The sequence below is a fragment of the Cherax quadricarinatus genome, unplaced genomic scaffold, assembly GCF_038502225.1.
Source record: "Cherax quadricarinatus isolate ZL_2023a unplaced genomic scaffold, ASM3850222v1 Contig1439, whole genome shotgun sequence".
In the NCBI taxonomy this organism is placed as follows: domain Eukaryota; kingdom Metazoa; phylum Arthropoda; class Malacostraca; order Decapoda; family Parastacidae; genus Cherax; species Cherax quadricarinatus.
In genome coordinates, this window is record NW_027196465.1 from 46757 (window position 1) to 70134 (window position 23378).

Here is a 23378-nt window from a genome sequence, read left to right on the forward strand (position 1 = left end):
GTTTAGCGAGTTTTTGGTGCGTCATGGTGTTGACGTTGTGTTCTTGCAGGAGCACAATTATAGACATGGTTATGAGTTGAAGGTGGATGGATATAAGGTGTATGTTGAGCATGCAGTCAGATTGAAAGGAGGTGTGGCTATCTTGGTAAAGGAAACTAGCCCGTTGGTTGTCAGGCATTGTGAAGGGGGGGAGGGGAGGATGATACTTGTGGGTTGATTTTTTTTTTATATTTTATTTAAAAGACATACATAGTACATAAAAATAAACGACAAATTACATAGTGAAAACAGTGATGAAAAATTCTGCATAGTACATGTACTTTCCAATTAACATATTACATCTGAAAGACACAAATCTGTACAGTAAACAATGACCACTCCAATCCTTGAAGTAATGACATTATGTCTGGAACACTAAATCTAACCTAATGACTCCTTGGCAAGTACATCTCATTCATGATTGTACATCCTGCCACGGAATGTACCCCTTACATTGTACATCCTGCCACGGAATGTACCCCTTACATTGTACATCCTGCCATGGAATGTACCCCTTACATTGTACATCCTGCCATGGAATATACCCCTTACATTCTGAAAACACTACCCCCCCCCCTTTTTTGCGTGTCAAGCCACCTGACACATAGCAATCTTTATATGTAACTGTATATTGTATGAAATGCTTGCATTATTCCATACTGAACAACATGATACGTTCAGTATAACTCAATGTATTGAGATAATATAAAATTCAACTCTACATGATTCATGTACAATGTATATCTACTAGACTCCCAAACATATCACCTTCTCGAGGAAGGTATAAATATATACATATGTTGCATACACTTTACAACACAACTAGTAAAACAAAAGAAAAACCTAATCCTATGTCATCCATCAAATACCCTATAATATATGTCAACTCAAAGGTAACCTAAAACTACGGGCTCTATAGAGCTCCCATGAAAAAAAAATATGTAATTAGAACACAGGATGAGTCAAGCTTTCTAAAAATATTTCACCCATATCATTTAAAACCACTACTAAGATGTAAGTCTTTTAGTATAATACATAACAGTGCATGACCTTCAGACGTCGATAAATACTGATGCCTTCCTACCACACTCAACACTTCATGTTTATATATAGATTTCGCATTCACACAGTGCACCCACATTGTCATTTCATTACACACATACCAATAATTTCGTTTCAGATATATAATATTCCATCACACTACGACATCTGTTGTCCTTTGTCAATTACATAATTAATAATTAAATTGAAGAACTTGTATGGTTCACAACACACAACCCGCTCATCACACAGTCAAAGCACTTATGTCTCAGTACTATATTCATTCTCTTCCACACTAAACCCTTTCACACTGTCCTTATCGGGAAGCCAGCCCGCCGCTACCCCTTACATTGCACGTAAATCCCATAAATCCCTCAACCTAAAACTCCGATAGCCCTCAGTAAAAGCATTCTCCCAACTCCCTCCATAAATTTCCCTATTACGACACTTAGTTCTGTAAAATGTCGCAGCTAACACCTTTATCCTTTCACCCACGACCACCTCCCTCATGGCCCATGACGTATAAATAAAATCCGTGACCAAATACGCCACTGCATTCCCCACCATCTTACTCACCCCACCTATATCCAAACTTAAAGCCTGCAACACCTGCAACCCTCCCCCACCCACTAACCTAAACACCTTTCCTAACCAGACCCACACAACTTCTATACAGTCACAAAAATATACCGCATGCAAAATTGTCTCCATGCTTCCACATGCTCTACATTCCCCTCCCTCCCTTATCTTCCTATTGAACAGAACAACCCCAGATGGCAAAATCCCATGTAAAAATCTAAACATTACTTCCCGAAGACCCGGTTTTACACGTAATTGTTTTAGATGCGTCCATATTTCGTTCCACGCATACATCGGGTATGCCCCTTCAAAAGCAGCCACCACTGACCTACCTTCCACTCCTTCGAGGACCCGCAATTTAACACACGACGGGTCCCTCACTGTCATTGAAAACCTCAACATGGCCTCACCGACTATTAAATCCCTACCCCTCACCACCATTGCATATCCTTATGTACTCTCACAAGTACACCTCCCCTCCTGCCCCCCTCTCTTATAAAACTTCGTTTTAGGTACACGCTCATACTCCTTTTATCCAGAGGTATAAGCCCCAGCCCTCCCCGGCTGACCGGAAGTGTTAACACCATTCTACTTAACCATTCACAGCCCGATCCCCATATAAACCTAAAAATCCCATGTTGTAAACATTTCACCTCATGTCGCATCAGTGGGTACATGACAACGACATGCCATAAGTTGCTGTACAATAGCACGTTCCTCACTATTACTCTTTGATGCAGTGTTAGTTGAGCCGCCCTCAAACCACCAAGTCTTTTCAATACTCCATCCACTATTTGCACCGAATTCACCTCTTGAGCCACCCGTGTATTTCTCACATAAATTATTCCACATATAAACAGTTGATCCACCACCTTCCACTCACCCCCTGCCACCTCATCCCCATGTGTACTGTCCCTTAGGTCTAGAAACTTAGTCTTCTCAACATTAATTTTCATCCCTGAAGCCTCCCCAAACACATCCACCACCTTACCCACCCTAAGCAAGTCCCTATTACCTCTCACCAAAACAGTCGTGTCATCCACATAACCTACGATACCAGCCCCCCCTCCCCCCGGTCATTATCCTCCCCACCTCCTGCAACACACCTCCGAATGGCCCTATAAAATGGATCCTGTATACATGCAAACAATATTTGCGATAATGGGCAACCTTGGAGCAGTCCCCGTCGCATCTGTATTTTAACTCCTAGCCTCCCGTTAACCTGCACTCTCATCGACGCCCCCTGATACAATAATTTTGCCCAAGATATTATTTCTACCCCAAAACCTTGCCAACGCATGAACCTCCATAATGCTCCCCTTTTCACACTATCTTAAGCAGCCTTCCAATCTAATGCCAATACACCTCCATCACCCACCTCCCCCTGTTTCTCCATAAATTCTCGAATCATGCCATGCCCTTCATACATTGACCTTCCTGGCACCCCATATTGCCCCCTATCAATTACCTTGCCTATCACCCTCTTGATTCTGTTCCCTAATATTCTCGCGAACAACTTATAATCTCAACACATAAGCGAAAGTGCCCGATATTCCATTACCGTTGACTGCTCCCCTTTCGGTACCAACACCACAATGGCCGTCCGTTGCTGCTCTCCCATTACCTCAGCTGCCTTAAGTATGTTAAACAGCCTTACTGAAAAACCTCTCAGAACCCCCCAATTCTTTACATAGAAATCATTTGGCAGCCCAACTATACCTGGCGCCTTTCAAAAGCTCACTCCTGACAACGCCTGCCAAATCTCACACTCCGTAATCGGCCCACCTAATGCCACCCGATCTTGACCATCAAGCTCACACTGCACATACCCTCCCATTTCCCCCAATGCCATTTCACGGATGCCCACACTTTGCGTATATGACTTAAACCAAGCATCTACATATCCACTCATACCCTCTGTCGTTACCAATGCTTGACCCTCTCTATACCCTTCCATCCCTACATGTACGTTTAACCCCATCATCTCCGTCGTTACTCTCCTCTTTCTCTGGCCCCTTAACATGCAAGCTGACGGCCGATCACCCCATAGCACTTCTTCCAATCCTCCCATAATTCGCGCACCATCAAAATGCTCATTTTGCTCATATTAGGGTATTGACCCTAATACTCTCCTTTAAACCCTCAATGTCCTGCACTGGATAGCTTGCTCCTCCTTGTGCATAACAGTCACGCAGCTGCCCTTCAAGATATCTTTGAAACCCATACTTTAACCGATTATATTCCCTCCCACGACAAATATAATATTCTCTGATACGATTTTTAGCCACCGAATCCCAACAATTTACCAGTTCATCATCCCCCGGTGCCTCATCCACCAAGCGTTCCCAAAATTGCACAAAAGACTGTCGACATTCCTCACCCTGCAAAAGCTTCACATTTAACTTCCAATAACTTTGACCCCTTCTAGGCAATCCCTCCCATTCTAGGTCCACCATTACTCCTCTGTGATCCGAGAAAACCGCGTCCACCACACGCACTCTGCTCACTATTACTGTTCAGAGCACACACAAGCGATCCAATCTAGCTGCATATCCACATCTAACAAAAGTATGTTCTACAACCCCCCCTCAACGTCCATTAACCCTACCCCATTTAATAATTCCTCCAAAATCCCCGAACGATACCCTGTCCCTCTAGGTTCCACGTCCTTAAGTCTTATCACAATTCCAATCACTACCAATTACAGCTACAACCAGAAAAGCATGCAAATAATGTACTAGGACATCCTTCACAAATTTATTCTTAATCTGCACATCTCCCTCTGCCGGACCATACACACACACCAAACTCATCTGTACCCTACCCCACCACCATCTGCATGAATCACCCTCCCCTCCCCACCCTCACAACGCCTCACAACGAATGGGCTAGTTTCCCTTACCAGGATGGCAACTCCTCCTTTCAAACTTATCGCATGCTCCACATACACATTATACCCATTCACCTTCAACTCATAGCCTGGTCTGTAGTTGTGTTCCTGCACAAACACCACATCAATACTATTACGCACCAAATATTCACTAAACCCTGGTACTGTCTTGTCACCAGATCGTTTCGTGACACCTCGGTCTCTTCCCCCCCCTCCTTTAGAAACGCTCTTAACCAACTCCTGCCCCTTAGGGCTGCTGTGTCCTCTCTGCGTAACTTCCGCCCAGGACGTTTTGCCAGCACGCTGAGCAGGCGTGAGCACGTCCTCAGAGTCAGATAGCACAGCAGTGCGCTTCCGTGATGCTCCCTCTGCTTGCATCATGCCGTCTGTTACAGTGTCCCGGTGGACCTCCACCTCCACCGCTTGCATCAAGACATTCTTATCACACTGCGCCGACCGCATATCCTGTTCCACGCCCTGATCCACAGCAGGCCCAAGAACTAGGTCTGGACTCCCAACCTTCCCAATACTCTTGTCAGCAAATAACACATTTAAAGCCATGGCTAATAAGTCTTCCACATCGCTATCACTCGCATTCGGGGTGTTCTCTTCCAACACCTGAGCTGCGTTCAATGAAGGGGTGTCCCCCCCTCGTCACACCTGCTGACTCCTTCTCCTCCACTTTCTCGACCTCCTCACTCCAGGACCCACCTTGTGTAGGCAGAGTCACATAAGGCAAATCTTGCTCCTCACCCTTCTCTGCTGCTTTATGTCGTTGCCGTTGTTCCATGTTGCCATGCCTCCTTCCACACATAGCCGCTAGGTGATCATATGACCCACACAACCTACAAGTCCGGCGTTGCCCAGCGTATGTCACAAACACCTGGGTCCGAAATTCTGGAAACACTACATACGATGGAATAGGGTAACGTAATGTCATCTTCAAAGAATTCATTCCTTCGGGTATCCCTTCATATGGCCCAGTAGCTCACTTCCCAACAGTGGCCATATGTACTGTACCATATTTACCCATCGCAAGACATCCGCCTCGAAAGGCACATTTCTAATCTTAACCCATGAGTAATGGCGAGAAACGTCGTGAAGTCGCACGGTCACAGCGGTGTTAACTGTCAAAGTAACCTCCTGGTACTTGTCCACCACTGCCTCATACACACTTGCCATGTTAAACTTGACAAAGATCCTCGTCGTGCCATTCAGTGCTACTCCACATATCTCCTCGTTAGCAATACCATATGTATATCATATGATTGCAGGTAGTAGCAGGCCCATAGAAGTTCCTGTCACAGTCCCACGGATAAGCTCAACACAGACTGTGTTTATGCGTCTCCGGCTCGCCTGAGCCATGCTGTGAAAATATAACTGCCACTAATCAACGCCAGGGGTAGCAGCAGCGAACGTCCTCACTACTCAAAGGTTGGGAGACGAATGGTGCTTGTGCTGAGGATTTTAACCCCAATTAGGATATTTCTTTCAGTAACACGATCTCTGATGCTTGGAATATCAAGTTCTTTTTTCATATTTAAAATTTTGGCAGTACGAGGGCATCCTAAAATGATCCTCATTGCTTCGTTCTGCAGTTTTTCCAGCCCTCCAAGCTTCCAGTCAGACATAAGAGCAAGTAGTGGCGCAGCATAATCAACCAATGATCTGATATAAGTAAGATACATCATTTTCACAATTTTAACATTAACACCATACCTGGGGTGAAACCCAGCTTTCTAAGTGTTCTTAGTCTTTCTTTGTATTGGCGACAAAGTCTTGTTACAACAGGTCCAAGTAGTGGAACCTCAAAGCCTAGATACCTGTATCTGCTTATATATTCTAGAAGAGACTCATGCAATTTGATATGACGAACTGTGCCTCTCTGTCGAGGAGGACGCCTATTGAGTATCTTTGTTTTATCAGTAGAGATTATCAACCACAGGTCCTAACACGAGGCTAGTACATGATTAAGAATGTTTTGGGTGTTGGAGAATCCGGTGGTGTGAATCATTATATCATCAGCAAAACTAATCATATAATTATGGGGCTTACTAGGCATAGCATTAAGTAATGCATTAATTAGAATATTGAACAGTGTGGGACTGAGCACACCTCCCTGTGGGGTTCCTAATTCAAAGTCTTTAGTTACACTTCTATGTCCCTGGAACAACACAGACGATTTTCTGTTGGACAGGTAGCCTTTAATCTAGCGGAGAAGCCATCCTACAACATCCATTCTGGCAAGTTCACTAATGATTACATGTCGGTTGGCTACATCGAAAGCGGATTTAAGGTCAAGGAAGGTAGTGTATGAGCTGTCAGTGTGCAGGGTGAGAAAGGTGGCTATGCAATGATGCACGCTCCTTCCATGCATGAAACCATATAACCGGGGAGACAAAAATTGTTTGATTCTGTACATGAGACGATTAAGAATCATTCTCTCAAATGTTTTACACAAGCAGCTAGTAAGAGATATTGGGCGAAATGCATTTTGTTGATTGGGCTTAGGAATTGGAATGATGACGCTGTTGGTCCAAGATTGAGGGAGCTCCCCAGTTACATAGCTCATGTTATATAATTCAAGTAATGGATTACCTGGTACTCGACACAGCAATCTGAATATGTTGTAAGTAATACCATCCTCACCAGGCGACGTGGAGTTGCCCTTAGTGCTGCATCAAGTTCATAATTAGTGAAAGGAATGTTGCATTATTATTATTATTATAATCAAAAAGAAGCGCTAAGCCACAAGGGCTATACAGCGCTGCAGGGTAGGGAAGGAAGCGAGGGTATTGGATGGCAGAAGGGAGGAGGGATGATCAGTAGGTTACAGAAAACAGCGGGGCAGGGGATGGTACGGGGGTAGGGGGTAGCAAGAGATTGAAGTAGAAAGGGCTGAAGGTATCAGAATTTGTGAAGTAAGTCAGTTGTTGTCAAAAAGTCAATGAGAGAGTCTGGATGAAAGGTGGGTCCATCAGCGAGAAGGGAAGGTAAAGAGAGAGCAGCAGAGCGAAGATGACGACGGAGGTAAATTCTGCGTGCTCGTTGATAAAGTGGGCAGTCCAACAGAATGTGGCTGACTGATAATGGAACTTGGCAATTCTTACAGAGAGGAGCAGGGCGCCTCTCCATGAGATATCCATGAGTAAGATGAGTATGGCCAATGCGAAGACGGGAGAGAGTAGTCTCCCAACCTCGAAACTGGTGATAAGAAGACGGCCAGTAACCTATACTCGGTTTAATAGATTGAAGTTTGTTGCCGAGCAAAGTAGACCAACGTTGTTGCCAACGGGTGTGAAGTTGGGAAGATATTGCAGCAAAATAGTCCGTAAATGGAATACCTTTACATGAAACTGGTAGGCCATGTACTGCTGACCGCGCAGCAGTGTGTGCCTGTTCATTGCCCTGTACGTCAACATGACCAGGGACCCAACAAAAAACAATATCTTTATGCTTGGTAAAGATGAGGCATAGCCAAAGTTGGATATGGAGGACTAAGGGGTGAGGTGTATCAAATTTCTGTATAGCTTGTAAAGCACTAAGGGAGTCTGAGACAACAACAAATGATGACACAGGCATAGATGCAATACGGATAAGTGCTGTAAGGATGGCATATAATTCAGCAGTAAAAATACTAGCCGAAGATAGTAAATGCCCTTGTACGACACTGTCCGGAAACACTGCTGCGAATCCTATGCCGTCAGAAGACTTAGAGCCATCTGTGTACACAGCAATGGCATGAGAATGAGAGTGAAAGTGGTCAAGAAAATGAGAGCGGGAAGCGACCATAGACAGTTGGGCTTTCGAGCAAGGGAGAGAGAAAGAACAGACTCGAACAGCTGGAACTTCCCAGGGGGGTAGGGAAAAGTGAGATGCTACATGTACATAGAAAGGTGGTAATTGAAGAGAAGACAAGAGCGAATGAAGGCGAAGAGAGAAGGGACGGAGTAAACAGGGGCGGCAAACAAATAAAGAATGTCTACTAATATCAGTGACCATTCTATAAATGAAAGGATTCCGGAGATCATGAGAGCGTACATAGTAGCGAAGGCAATGGGCATCACGGCGATCGGATAAGGATGGAACGTTCGCTTCTGCATAGAGGCTCTCGACAGGGGAAGAGCGAAAAGCACCAAGGCATAAATGTAATCCTTGGTGATGAATGGGGTTAAGGCTAGAGAGAGTAGCAGGAGATGCCGCTGAATAGATCTGGTCACCATAATCAAGTTTCGATAAGATAAGGGTGGAATGTAGGCGAAGGAGGGTTCGACGATCAGCTCCCCATGAAAGATGAGCAAGGGTTTTAAGGAGGTTCAGCCGGCTGTGGCAAGTTGCCTTCAGAGAGGTAATGTGAGGTTTCCAGGATAACCTACGATCAAAGAGGAGGCCCAGAAACTTGACTGTATCACGTACAGGGATACGGGAGCCATAGAGGTACAAAGAATGATCGGAGATGACAGAGCGTCTAGTGAAAGTAATTTGGTGGGTTTTAGTGCTGGAAAATTTAAACCCACGTGTGGTGGCCCAATTGGAAACACTGTCGACTGCATGCTGGAGAGAAACTGTAATAAGGTGACAGTCAGCGCCTGCACAGGCAATAGCGAAGTCATCAACATAGAGTGATGACCAAATATTTGATGGAAGACTAGAGGCCAAATCATTAATAGCAAGGAGAAAAAGTGTTGTGCTCAGAACACATCCCTGGGGGACACCTTCAGCTTGGATAAAGTCCGGGGAGAGCACATTATTAACCCGAACACGGAAATGCCTGTCAGTTAAAAAGTTCTTAAGGAAGGATGGTAGATTGCCTTGAAGGCCTAAGGAGTGGGCTTGGGCTAAAATATTATACCTCCAAGTTGTGTCATATGCCTTCTCAAGGTCAAAAAATATGGCAATAACTGAGTGGTTATTCGCAAAGGCATTACGAACATACGTATCCAAGCGTAGTAAGGGGTCTATGGTAGAACATCCCTTACGAAAGCCATATTGACGAGTGGAGAGACTGTTGTGTGTCTCTAAATACCACACTAAACGTCTATTTACTAGGCGTTCCATCACTTTGCAAACTGCACTGGTAAGAGCAATGGGATGATAGTGGGAGGTTTCATGTCCCGTAGTGCCTGGTTTGCGGAAAGGGAGAACAATGGCGGATTTCCACAGCTATGGAAGAACTCCTTGTGACAAAATAAGATTGTAAAGGCGTAATAGGACTGCAAGGGCTGACTGATGTAAATGTTGTAGCATACGAATATGGATGTCGTCGGGCCCAGCTGCCGATGATCGGCAAGCTGAGAGTGTTGCCTCCAGTTCTTGAAGTGTAAAAGGCACATTATACTGTTCTTCTCTGAGAGAAGAAAAGTCCAAGGGTGCTAACTCTCTGGCAGACTTTGAGGAAAGAAATGAGGGGCATAGATGGAGTCCCTGAGAAATACGGACCAGATGATTGCCAATTTCATTGGCAACATCTAGTGGGTTTGCTATATCAACACCGGCAACCCGTAGAACAGGAGCCGGGTCAGGAGAATATTTACCACTCAGTTTTCGTACTTTTTTCCAGACTGCACTCATAGAGGAAGCAGAGGTGATTGTGGAGACATAATCTCGCCAGCAAGTGCGTTTAGCGTCACGGATGACACGGCGAGCGATCACACGCTTCTGCTTAAATTCAAGAAGTCTCTCTGTGGTTCTATTGTACCGGTACCTGCCCCATGCAGCGCGTTTCAAACGTACTGCACGAGCACAAGCAGGAGACCACCAAGGCACGCATTTCTGAGAATGCCTGCCCGAAGTTTGGGGTATAGAATGAGAAGCTGTGGTTAAAACGGAGGACGAGAAGAGGTGTAAAAGCTCATCGATGGACGACGAAGAAGGAACCTCTCTAAAAACAGTTAGGTGTGAGTAAAGGTTCCAATTTGCCTGATCAAATTGCCTGATCAAATTGTCATGTAAGTCTGGAAGAACAGACCAAGTGAAGTCTAATGTGGCGGAGGAAGAGCAGGCTGAGAGATCGATGCAAGAGAGAGTGTGAGTCCGAGGATCAAAATGGGTGTGAGTACCTGTATTTAAAACATGGAGGGGGTGGGTGGCAAGAAAAGCCTCTAACTGAATGCCACGAGAATCACAGTGAGACCCCCCCCCCCAGAGGAAATGGTGGGCATTAAAATCACCAAGTAACAGAATCGGTGGTGGTAATGACGAAACAAGAAAGGCAATATCCGGAATAGATAATACCCAAGAAGGAGAGAGATATAAAGAACAGAGCATATACCACCTATGCAAGTGGAAACGGGCTGCTGTGTAATGCACCGAAGTACGAACAAATAGCTGATGGTATGGAATATCAGTGCGTAGAAGAAGGGCACTTTCATTAAAGGTCCCATCAGGAAAAGGATCTGAAGAATACAATAAATTATAGCCTGAGATGGGAGAGATAACAGCAGAGTGTAATTTTGGTTCCTGTAAGCAAACACCAACAGGGGAAAACTGGGAGAGTAACATCTGAAGCTCACCCCGATTACCCCTGAGGCCGCATATATTCCACTGTAAATAGGCCATGATTGGCAAAGATAAAGATACCTGAAATCCGCAGGTAAGGATTCCTATGGACTAGAGGGGTTTGAAAAGTCCACATGCGGAGGCAGTGGAAAACGTTCAAGCAGCGAAGGAACGGTGCACTGTGAAGAAAGGAGTTGCGCAGATGGAGTAGAGGAGAGAGAAGGAGCGGAGGGTGGATCAGTGTCCATTGATGGTTTGGTCTCTGCAATATATTCAGAGATTGCTTCAAGTGTTTCAGAATTCAGAGACGTCGTATGGGAGACAATATTGGAAATGCTGGGGGGAGGATGAGTAAAGATTGGAACTGTAATGGACTGTACCAAGGTTGGGGGGGATGGAAGGGTGGAGGGAACTGGAGAAGTGTGAAAGGGGACAGAAGAGGCAGAAACCTGGGAGGTGGTAGAAGAGGAAGAAACTTGGGAGGGAACAGGGGAGGAAGGTACAGTACGAGGAGGAGGGTGAACCTCTACACTTGTAACAGAGCCAGTGAGAGGGGGAGAACCAGGTACAGAGACAGGGAAGGGAAAATGAGGAGGTGGAAGATGGGTAGGAGGTGTTAACGGACCTTTTTTTGACTTTTGAGAAGTAGAGGGGCGATTGGGAGGAGGTGTCATACGAGATCTCGTCGCTACTGAGGATTGTGAGAGAGAACACGAAGAAGCAAGATCAGACTGAGACGTTGAAGTAGGGACGTCTGAGCCGAGGACCGCAAAAGAATTAGCTACAGGAGTGACTATGGGAGAGGTAACCACAGAGGTGGGTGCAGAAGATGGGATACCAGAAGTGGGGGGAGGTTTTGAAACACGGGAATAAGAAACATGAGGTACTCTCACTTGGAGGCGGAGATGAGAAACTGCCGTGGCATAAGGGAGACCTTCTGCCTCTTTGAGGTAATGGATTTCTCGCTCGTTTAAGTAGATTTGACAATGGCGAGAGTAAGAAGGGCGAGCCTCATGACAATTAAGGCAAGAGGGAGGTCGATTGCAAGACGTATTAGAATGGTCATCGGCACCACAGATTGGGCATTCGGCGATAGATCTGCAATATTTTGCTGGATGGCCAAATCGCCAGCAATTTCTACACTGTTGCGGTGTAGGGATCACCTTTCGAACTTGTAACCAATGTCCTGCTACATAAACTGAGGATGAGAGTTCACGGCTGTCAAAAGTTAAACGAGCCACATTGCTAGGGTATCGTCTCCGCCCACGGGCAGGAAGAACGTAAGTGTCTACCTTGAGGATTGGGAGATCTTGGAGTTCCAGCTGTTCAAGAATGTCAGTGCCACATGTCTGGAAATTTTGTTGAACTATGGTATGGGGCAGAATGATGGTACCACTACAAGAATTGAGGGAATGATGCTTTTCAATAGTTACAGGAACAGTATCGATATTGGAAAGACGAGAAAGCTCATGAGCCTGGGTAGCATTCTGTACGGTGACGATGCACGGACCGCTCTTAAGAGCATGAAAAGAAATTTCTTTACCAACATGGCGTAGGAGTGCCTTTCCAATACTGTGGTCAGAAAGATAGGCAGTAGAGGAAGTCGGTCATAAAGTGAAGAATTTAGTCCATTGTTCAGTCTGAAACTGAGCGTGGAAAGGTAGTGAAGGACGTGTCGATCTTTTCTGAGAAGAACGAGAAGGTGGAGAAGTATCATCAGCAGGTAATTGTCGTTGTCGTTTAGGCGTGGGACCAGAGTTGGTCCGACGTGGAACAGGCCGGCAATTCGATAATTGCCGCACCATAGAGGGAGAGGCCGGAAGCATAGTCAGAGAGCGAAGGTCAGATAAATCGAAGGAGTAAGTCGAGGCCTCAGTACCTGAAGCGGGTGAGGAAACAGCACCGGCAAGAGGTACAGAGGCACGAGGAGTGTCCGAAGAGTGGTCCAAAGACGAGGCGGGGTCAGAACGGGGTGCGGTATCAAGAAGGGGCCCGGGGGTAGCAGGTTCATGGACTAGGGCTGCCATGGTTAGGTTACTTCTTTCTTTTTGTTTTTAAGAAAAAAAAAAAAGAAAAGAAAATAAAAATAAAAAAAAGAATAAAAAAAGGGGGGACCGGGGAGGGATAGTTCCTAGGAGGAATGAAAGGGCCAGAAATCTCCCTCCGCGCCCAAGAGGACCTCAGCACCGCAAGTAGCGCAGATGCAGCATGGAACCCGTGCCATACCCTACCCATCATGCCGGTAAACCGGCAATCCGGGATAGCAACCTCACATCTGCCGAGCTACCTCGGTGGACAAAAGAGAGGGCGGCCGGAAATCTGCCACAAAGCATACCTCCTTCGGCCACCACCCCCGGAATCCGAAAGGTGGCTTCCAGAGATACACTCGTCGCCCGAGAGACACCCAAAGCCACCCTCCGGGATACCGGAGAGGGATCAGGACATCCCCAGGCAATCCAGATTCCACGGCAAACTACGCCACCGCCAAGAACCTCAATGGAATGGGATGGACCCCGGTACCCTTTCCCCTACCTAGGAACTAGCGTGCCTGTGGAAAAAAAAAAAAAAAAAAAAAAAAAAAAAAAAACGAAGGGCAAAAGGCAGGGGTGGGGAGGAGGAGGAAAGGAAAAAGGGGAGGATGGGATAGGGAACGGGGGATTGGGGGGTAATTAGGTTTAGTCTGAGGAAGTAGACCGACAGGTCTAATTCCTCAGACCAAGAGCCTCTTCACCACGCCAAGGAGCCCCCCTTGAAGAGGAAGGAATGTTGCAGTCATCTTCCTTGCTGAGCATAAAGCAAACAAGTCTCTCCCTTGCATCATATTTGTCATTTAATTTTGCCTGTGTGGTACTGGGAAGATTGTCATAGCTAGATGTAGCAGCCCAAGCACTGACTCATTCGCCCTATGTAAGGGATGAGGGTGCGCGATCTGCCCAGTTCTGTTACCCTTAATTCTATTTATGTCCCTCCATGCCCGGCTAAGTGGGGTGTGAGCATTAAGACCGTTGACAAATTTTTCCCAGTCTGTTTGCTGCAGCTCTGTCATACGCTCTCTGGCAGCAGCAAGGGCAGTTTGTTAGAGCCTCAGCATTCCAGGGGTACGATGTTTTCTATAGGCTAGGCCTAGTCTGCGAGCAGTACGTTTCAGTGTACGAAGTTTAGAATCATTGTAATAAGTATGATTTTTGAAAAAGGTATGATTATTATGGAACTTTGTTGGGTTTAGAGTACCAAGAGGTTTCAGTGGCGGCTCTAAATAGTTCTGAATACTGCTCACAAGGTCATTGTTAAAGGTCTCTACAGAGGAACACTCATAGGAATTATACCAGTCAGTCACATGTGCAACAAAGTCATCATGCTGATCAGTGGGAACATTAAAACGTTTCCTATCCGTTTAGGATAGTATTACCAATATCTAGTGAGGTTAGCCTAGGGAAATGATCAGACGCTATATCTGTTACAATGGAAGACTCACAGCTGGCAGAAGTAATGCTGAAGCCAAGACACAGATCATGGACGCCTCCATAGATATGTGGGGGTTCAAGGTCACCTAAAATTTGCACATTATCATGACTGTTTAAGAGTGACAACAGTTGATTGCCATTACGATTACCAAACTGAGTGTCCACTGCTTTTGTGTCTCGCATTGTAATCGCCAATAATAAGAGTAGGTTCAGAATGAGCACAAGTTCGGAGCTCCAAGTAATTAAACTTATAAGCAGGAGCATACAAGTTAAATATGTTGAGAGCAGAGTTCCCTATATAAATCCTAACACCGTGATATTGTAGCCCCTCTGTTTTCTTATGTGCAAGAAGTTGATGGGGGAAGTGATTTTTTAATATATAGAACACAAGATTTAGTAGATTTGAGGTTATATGCAACAAATGATGGTAATTTAGGGGGGTTGGGATTTTTCAGGGACTCTGCACTCTTGTAGACACACATCAATGGGTTCAGTGGTTACTTGATGATGAAGGTCAGGAAGTCTTTTTCTAAGTGATGCAATATTGCAGCTTAATATATTAAGTTTATACGAGTTTTGATCCATTATAGTAGTCCTGGGATCTTGTCGAGTTTCTCAGGATAATGGATAAAATTGTTCATATAAATAGCAGTCCTTATCAATGTCAACAGTGTTACCCTGGTCCATGAGTTTTTCAAGTACACTTCCAGTTGTAAGGCCTTGTGGGAGTCTTAATATACTCAGAGCACGACGCTGTTCATGTGTGAATGTATGATAGGTGACACCACCACTCACATTCCCTCCTCCACTAACATTACATGCAACACTAACTGTCATCACCACCACTACCAACATTGTGTTCATTACATTTATCAACAGTATTGTTTTCAACATTAATGTCAAAGTGGTTAACCTCATCACACACTGCACCACCACTTATATTACGCTCATCACTATTAACACATAGGGGAAGACAAGGTCATGGTAGACATGTAGTCTCGCCAACAAGCACGCTTAGTGGGCAACTGCTCTTGCCTGCCTAAAATCCAACACTCCGCGGTACGGTTATATCGATAACGGCCCCATGGAGCACGTTTTAAACGCACTGCGCAGGTGCATGTAGGAGACCACCAAAGCATGCATGTCTGAGAATGCCTACCTGAGGTTTGGGGGATAGAACGAGTCACTGCAGTCAGGACTAAGGTCAAAAATTGGTGTACCAGTTCATCAATAGACGATGAAAGGGGGGTCCTCGCAACAGGCGATAAGATGGGAGCATAATTCCCAATCTGCTCGAGCAAATTGCCAACGAGGATTACGAAACAGACGGGTATATGTAGCAGGAGGAGGATAGGAAAGTGATCACTATCATGTAAATCTGAAAGAACAGACCACATGAAATCAAGTGCAATGGGTGAGGAACAGATAGCAAGATCAATGCAGGAGAAAGACTGAGTGAGAGAATCAAAATGAGTAGGAGCACCTGAATTTAAAGCAAAGAGGGTGAGAAGCGAGAAGAGTCTCCAACTGACCACCACGAGTCACAGTGGGACCCTCCCCACAAGTGGTGAGCGTTAAATTCATCCAACATCAAGATGGGTGGCAGTAGAGAAGAAATTAAAAATGCAATATCAGAGGTACAGAATGCACGGGAGGGAGAAAGAGAGCAAACTGTAAACCATCTGTGTAAATATGAGCTGCAGTATAATACAGCAGGGAACAAATAAGAACTTGTTGATATGGTATATCATTGCACACAAGATATATCACATGGTCTATCATTGCACTGAAGAATGTAATAGCATGTAGCCCAAAATGGGGTGGATGACTGCAGAATGAATTTTGGGCTCATGCAACCCCCAACATACTGGGGACAACTAGGAATATTCCATTTAAAAAAAGCTATGTACAGAAATAAAATTGGCAACAATAAGAAACGATAAAACCTATGAGCTATTAGGATCTGTGAAGTCAACATGTCAGGGGTAACGGTAAGCAAGGAAGAATGTGAATGTTGCAGAGGAATAGATTGTTGCGAGGGTCGTGAAATAAAAGGGGTAGAGGGAATCCCGATGTCCATCAGAGGTGTTATCTTTGCAATATAGCTGGAAATAGCGTCTAACGTCTCGGTAGTTAAGGAAGCCGACAATGCCATGATGTCAGAGACAGGAGAGGTGTTGCAAGGAAGTCAGAGGAACTATAGAGGCAACCAAAAAGGTCTGAGGGGGGCCAAGGAGTATGCATTGGCTGGGGTAGGAGAGTCCTGTAGTGTAACAGGAGAGGAAGGAGGTTGGAGAGTAACTATAGAGGATGACAGGATGGGAACAGAAGAGGAGACTACACGAAGGGGAGAGTGAACCTCTACCTTCATATGAGACTATTATAACCACTGGGGAGCGCTAAACCCGTAGGATTATGCAGCGCCTGTTGGAGGGGATGTGGAAGGTATTCAGGTTTAATTCAGGGAACTGGAGCGCAGATCCAGTTCCCTAGATTAAGAGCCTCTCACCAACGTCAAGGAACCTTCCTTGAGGGGCCTTTGTATAAGAGCTGAAAGAGAGTGAGAACGAGGCTCTGAGGCAGGATATGTATTTTGTGCAGGTTATAGACGTGAAGAAAGTGAGGTCTGCGACATTTTGTAGATTGAGAAGCAAGCGAGATGAAGATGGAGAAGTATTAAGTGGTGTGGAGGTAGGAGTGTCAGAGGATAAAAGTGCAAAAGAATTAGAAACCAGGGCAACCCTGGAAGACGCAGACGCAGAGGGATTGAGAGGCGGGAGGACCATCGAGGTTGAAGGTCTTCGGGCTACCCGAGCACACTGGACATGAGGAAGTTTACCTTGAAGGTGGAGCCGAGAGACAGCCATAGTGTAAGCAAGGCCCTCATGTTTCTTAAGATAACGGATCTCTGATTCATTACGATAAACCTGGTATTACAACCTAGGATTCCAAATGGCCTGTTATCCCAGGTGTAATGGGAGCAAATAAACACAGTAGAAAAAGTTTAGACTTATATTATCCTTCACCAATTTAGAACAGCAATATGTACACTATGTACAGTAATAAGTATAGTGCACGTCACGGTAAGCAAGGCAGAAATAGAAGCCACAAGATAGCAGACCGTGCTCAACCAGCTCTAGAATGGGAATGACAAGGGCAGACAGGAGAGCGGTATCCACATAACCTCTGCGATTGCCAATCCCACCTTCTTATTGGCTAGAACCTGGTCACTAGTTGAACGATGGGGCCCCATCACCAACTCTTAGCAACCTGGTTCGCTGGTTGGGGGAGATAGCCTGTAAATGAGGGTGTGTCCATGCGCCGAATAAAGGTTACGTACTCTTTGCATGCCACACCTGGCAATGGTGTGAAAAGGAAGGATGAGGTTCCCTGCAATTAAGACAAGAGGGGGTAAGACTACACGACATATTGGAATGATCTGCTGCTCTGCAGACCAGGCATTCCACCGCAGATCTGCAGTGTTTAGCGGGGTGTCCAAAACGCCAGTAATTACGACACTGATGGGGCGTGGGAGCAACTTGACTGACCTCTAGGCGATGGTCTGCCATATGGACAGGATGGAAGCTCACGGTAGTCGAAGGTTAAACGAGCAATATTACTAGGAAAGCGCCTCCACCCACGAACAGGCAGGATGTACTTATATACCTTGAGGATAGGAAGGTTCTGAAGGGCTGTTGTAAAATATCCTCAAGACAAAAAAATCTCACTGTACAATGGTACGTAGCAAGACCACAGTACCACTGCAGAAATTAAGAGCAGCATGCTTATGAACGGTGACTGGTATGTTATCTCTGGAAGTGATGCGGGAGAGGGCATGAGCTTGCTCTGAATTCTACACTGTTATGACACGTGCACTGCTTCGAAAAGCGTGATTGTTATAATCAAGGGAGAAGCGCTAAACCCGTAGGATTATACAGCGCCTGTGGGGGGGGATGTGGAAGGTATTACCTGGAGTTTACCTGGAGAGAGTTTCGGGGGTCAACGCCCCCGCGGCCCGGTCTGTGACCAGGCCTCCTGGTGGATCAGCGCCTGATCAACCAGGCTGTTGCTGCTGGCTGCACGCAAACCAACGTATGACCCACAGCCCGGCTGATCAGGAACTGACTTTAGGTGCTTGTCCAGTGCCAGCTTGAAGACTGCCAGGGGTCTGTTGGTAATCCCCCTTATGTGTGCTGGGAGGCAGTTGAACAGTCTCGGGCCCCTGACACTTATTGTATGGTCTCTTAACGTGCTAGTGACACCCCTGCTTTTCATTGGGGGGATGGTGCATCGTCTGCCAAGTCTTTTGCTTTCGTAGCGAGTGATTTTCGTGTGCAAGTTCGGTACTAGTCCCTCTAGGATTTTCCAGGTGTATATAATCATGTATCTCTCCCTCCTGCGTTCCAGGGAATACAGGTTTAGAAACCTCAAGCGCTCCCAGTAATTGAGGTGTTTTATCTCCGTTATGCGCGCAGTGAAAGTTCTCTGTACATTTTCTAGGTCGGCAATTTCTCCTGCCTTGAAAGGTGCTGTTAGAGTGCAGCAATATTCCAGCCTAGATAGAACAAGTGACCTGAAGAGTGTCATCATGGGCTTGGCCTCCCTAGTTTTGAAGGTTCTCATTATCCATCCTGTCATTTTTCTAGCAGATGCGATTGATACAATGTTATGGTCCTTGAAGGTGAGATCCTCCGACATAATCACTCCCAGGTCTTTGACGTTGGTGTTTCGCTCTATTTTGTGGCCAGAATTTGTTTTGTACTCTGATGAAGATTTAATTTCCTCATGTTTACCATATCTGAGTAATTGAAATTTCTCATCGTTGAACTTCATATTGTTTTCTGCAGCCCACTGAAAGATTTGGTTGATGTCCGCCTGGAGCCTTGCAGTGTCTGCAATGGAAGACACTGTCATGCAGATTCGGGTGTCATCTGCAAAGGAAGACATAGTGCTGTGGCTGACATCCTTGTCTATGTCGGATATGAGGATGAGGAAAAAGATGGGAGCTAGTACTGTGCCTTGTGGAACAGAGCTTTTCACCGTAGCTGCCTCGGACTTTACTCTGTTGACGACTACTCTGTGTTCTGTTAGTGAGGAAATTATAGATCCATCGACAGACTTTTCCTGTTATTCCTTTAGCGCGCATTTTGTGCGCTATTACGCCATGGTCACACTTGTCGAAGGCTTTTGCAAAGTCTGTATATATTACATCTGCATTCTTTTTGTCTTCTAGTGCATTTAGGACCTTGTCGTAGTGATCCAGTAGTTGAGACAGACAGGACAGACAGACAGGCTTCATTCGGGGAACTGAAGCACAGATCCAATTCCCTAGATCAAGAGCCCCTCACCAGCATCAAGGAACCTTCCTTGAGGGGCGAAGAGTGTGGAAAAGATATTTTGGCCAACATGCCGTATAAGAGCTTTACCCATTCCGTGGTCAGAAAGATAATCAATTTGAGATGTCATTTGTAAAAAGAATTTTGTCCATTGTGTACTTGTTATTCTGGCATTCAAAGGTAGAGTGCCGCACCACATTGTGAAAGTCATGTTAGAAGCAGCATCAACTGAAACAAGTGACACCGCAGCACCCGAAGCAGGTGATGAAGCATCACTGACAGAAGGTACAGGGGTATAAGAAGAGTCGAGAGAATGATCCAATAATGAAGCCGGGTCAGAACAGGGAGTGAGATCAGAATGTGCCTGGAAGGAGGAAGGGCTACACTGGGTGAAGATTCCATAATAATAGGTGCATCTTCCATATCTCCTTTCTATATTTTGGCCAATGTGCCGTAAAAGTGTTTTACCAATTCCATGATCAAAAAGATCAATTTGAGACGTCGTTTGTAAATAAAACAATTTTCTCCATTGCATACTCGTTAGCCAGGTATGCAAAGGTACAGTGTCACATAGGTCGTTTTTGAGCAATCATCGATGAACTGTCGTCAGTAGGTTGTCTTGGATATTTAGTAGCACCACCACAGGCAGTCTGACCTGGGGGAAGAGATCCGGAAAACCATCGCACAATATTCAGGGAAGCTGGATACATTGTGAAAGATGTGCTAGAAGCAGTAGCATGAACACAAATGGATGACACTGCAGCACCTGAAGCAGGTGACGAAACGTCACCGGCAAAAATTACAAGGTATGAGAAGAGTCAAGAGAATGGACTGATAATGAAGCCGGGTCAGAACAGGGTGTGGGATCAGAAAAGGGTCTGGAAGGAGGAAGGGTTTCACTGGGCGAAGACGCCATAATAAAGGTGGTGCTTCTGTGATCTCTTCTTATTTAAAGAGGGACAGTTGCTAGGAGGCATGGAGGTGCCAAAAGCTCCTCCCCTCATCTGAGTGGGTCTGGAGCCCACTGGTAGTGAAGTAGAGTGGCACCCGTGCCTACCCCACCCTTCACACCAGTAAACCAGCACTCCAGGAGAGCAGTCTCACATCTACCCAGCTACCTCAGCAGACTAAAGAAATGGCGGTTGGAGACACCACAAAGCACACCTCTGGTTGCCATCTCCCAGAACCGACAGGTAGCTTCTGAAGATGCACCCATTACCTGAAGGACACCCCGCTCACTTCCCAGAAACCCAGGAAGGGAGCAGGGCACCTTCAATTCAGATTCCACGGCAAACCACACCACCCTCGAGGGACCTCACAAAGTTGGACGAACCCCAGCATGCCACCCCTACCTAGAAACTAATGCCAGAGAGGAAGACCCCAGAGGCTACAAACGGGATGGGAAACAATGGATGGGAGGAGAGAGGGGAGGAGAGAGGGGAGGAGAGAGGGGGAAAGGGGGTATGTGGAGGATTGGGTAGGGAAGGGAGGATTGGGGGGGGTTAATTAGGTTCGGTCGAGGGACAAGACCAAGAGGTCCAATTCCCTTGACCAATAGCCTCTGACACTTCAAGCAGCCCCCTTTAAAAAGGTCTCGTGGACATAGAAACTTGCAAGTGAGAAGAGGTGAGAACAGAACGATGTGCTGAGGTACGGACCTCAGAGTCCAGGAAAGCAAAAGAATTAGAGACAAGAGTGACTCTGGAAGGGGTGACCATGAAGGAGGCTGCAGAACCTGGGATCCCAGAGGGGGGGGGGATGTTTAGTAACTTGAGAATAAGAAATACGGGGAAGTTTCCCTTCGAGGCGTAGAGAGACTGCCATAGCATATGGGAGGCGTTCTGCTTCTGAGAATAGATTTCACGCTCACTTTAGTAAACTTGGCAACAGCAAAAGCAAGATAGGCGAGCCTCATGACAATTAAAGCAAGGAGATTACAAAAAATTGGTAAGATCATCGGCACCACAGACGGGGCATTTGGCAATGGACCTGCAATATTTTGCTGGATGACCGAAATGCCAACAATTTCTACACTTGCAGTGTAGGGATCACCTTTTGAACTTGTAAACTGTCCTGTGATATGCACACAGAGGACGGAAGCCCACGGCAGTCAAAAGCTAAGCAAGCTACATTGCAAGGGTACAGTCTCAACCTGCTGGCAGGGAGGAGTTCAAGCTGTTCCAGAATGCCATTGCCACATGTCTGCAAATTCTGTTGGACAATGGCATGGAGCAGAATGACAATACCACAAGAATTGAGGGAATGATGGTGGTTTTGTAGTAGCAGTAGAATAGTAGTATAATAGCATAATAGTATAATAGTATAGTAGTATAATAGTAATAGTATAATAGTAATAGTGTAATAGTATAATAGTAATAGTATAATAGTGTAATAGTATAATAGTGTAATAGTATAATAGTGTAATAGTATAATAGTGTAATAGTATAATAGTAATAGTATAATAGTACAATAGTAGTACAATAGTAATAGTATAATAGTAATAGTAGTATAATAGTATAATAGTATAATAGTAGTATAATAGAGTAATAGTAGTGTAATAGTATAATAGTAGTATAATAGTAGTAATAGTATAATAGTAATAGTATAATAGTAGTATAATAGTAGTATAATAGTAGTATAATAGTAGTAGCATAATAGTATAATAGTAGTATAATAGTAGTAGTATAGTATAATAGTAGTAGTATAATAGTAGTAGTATAATAGCGATTGCTGCCAGCAATCACCGGGTCTTCAACACGCAAGTTATACTTTTGTATCAATCAAATCACATATTACTCGGGTAGATAATTTCCAGAAGATCCTTCCTGTGTTAGCCCAAATCACCGACCAGTATGTTTTAAATAAATGACCCACTGATCAGATCAGACTGGTTTCGAACCCTCGACTGGTCCGAACCCTTGACTGGTCCGAACCCTTGACTGGTTTCAAAAGGATTCGTTGGACAATAAAGCAGACTGTAAATGGACGGGTTTGTAGGCGCCCTTATCAAACACAATCAATAAATATAAATCAGGAACGTACACGGTATGCTGTCCAATATACAAGTACAGTTAGAAATAGAAATACAAATAGCTAGAGCTTCATTAATAGAGTATTCAAGAGGTTGCTAGTAGAATTACAGTTAATCAACCATTCAAATCATTATGAAGCTCTGTGTAGTCTGCAGTGAATCAAACAAACGGGCTTCCACATGGATAAATTGCCATTTTTGTGGAAATTGGTGTCACGCCCCTTGTGCAGATATCCAAGAACTAGCTACAAGAAGTATTAAAACAGGGAAGTGTTTTTGGGTATGCCCAAATGAAATAAATCTGTGGACTAAAATCACAAGGGTATTAAAAGAGGTCAACATCAAAGCTGCTTTCATAGAAAACCTGGAAGCTTTCTACAACAGATGGGAACATAAAAAGTCGGGGCTGAATGGTACTGCCCTTGATACTGGCCATGTAGTCACAAACTGTAAGGCTGGAGGTGATGTCCTGGGAGACAGTAATAGTAAAGCTGGAGGTG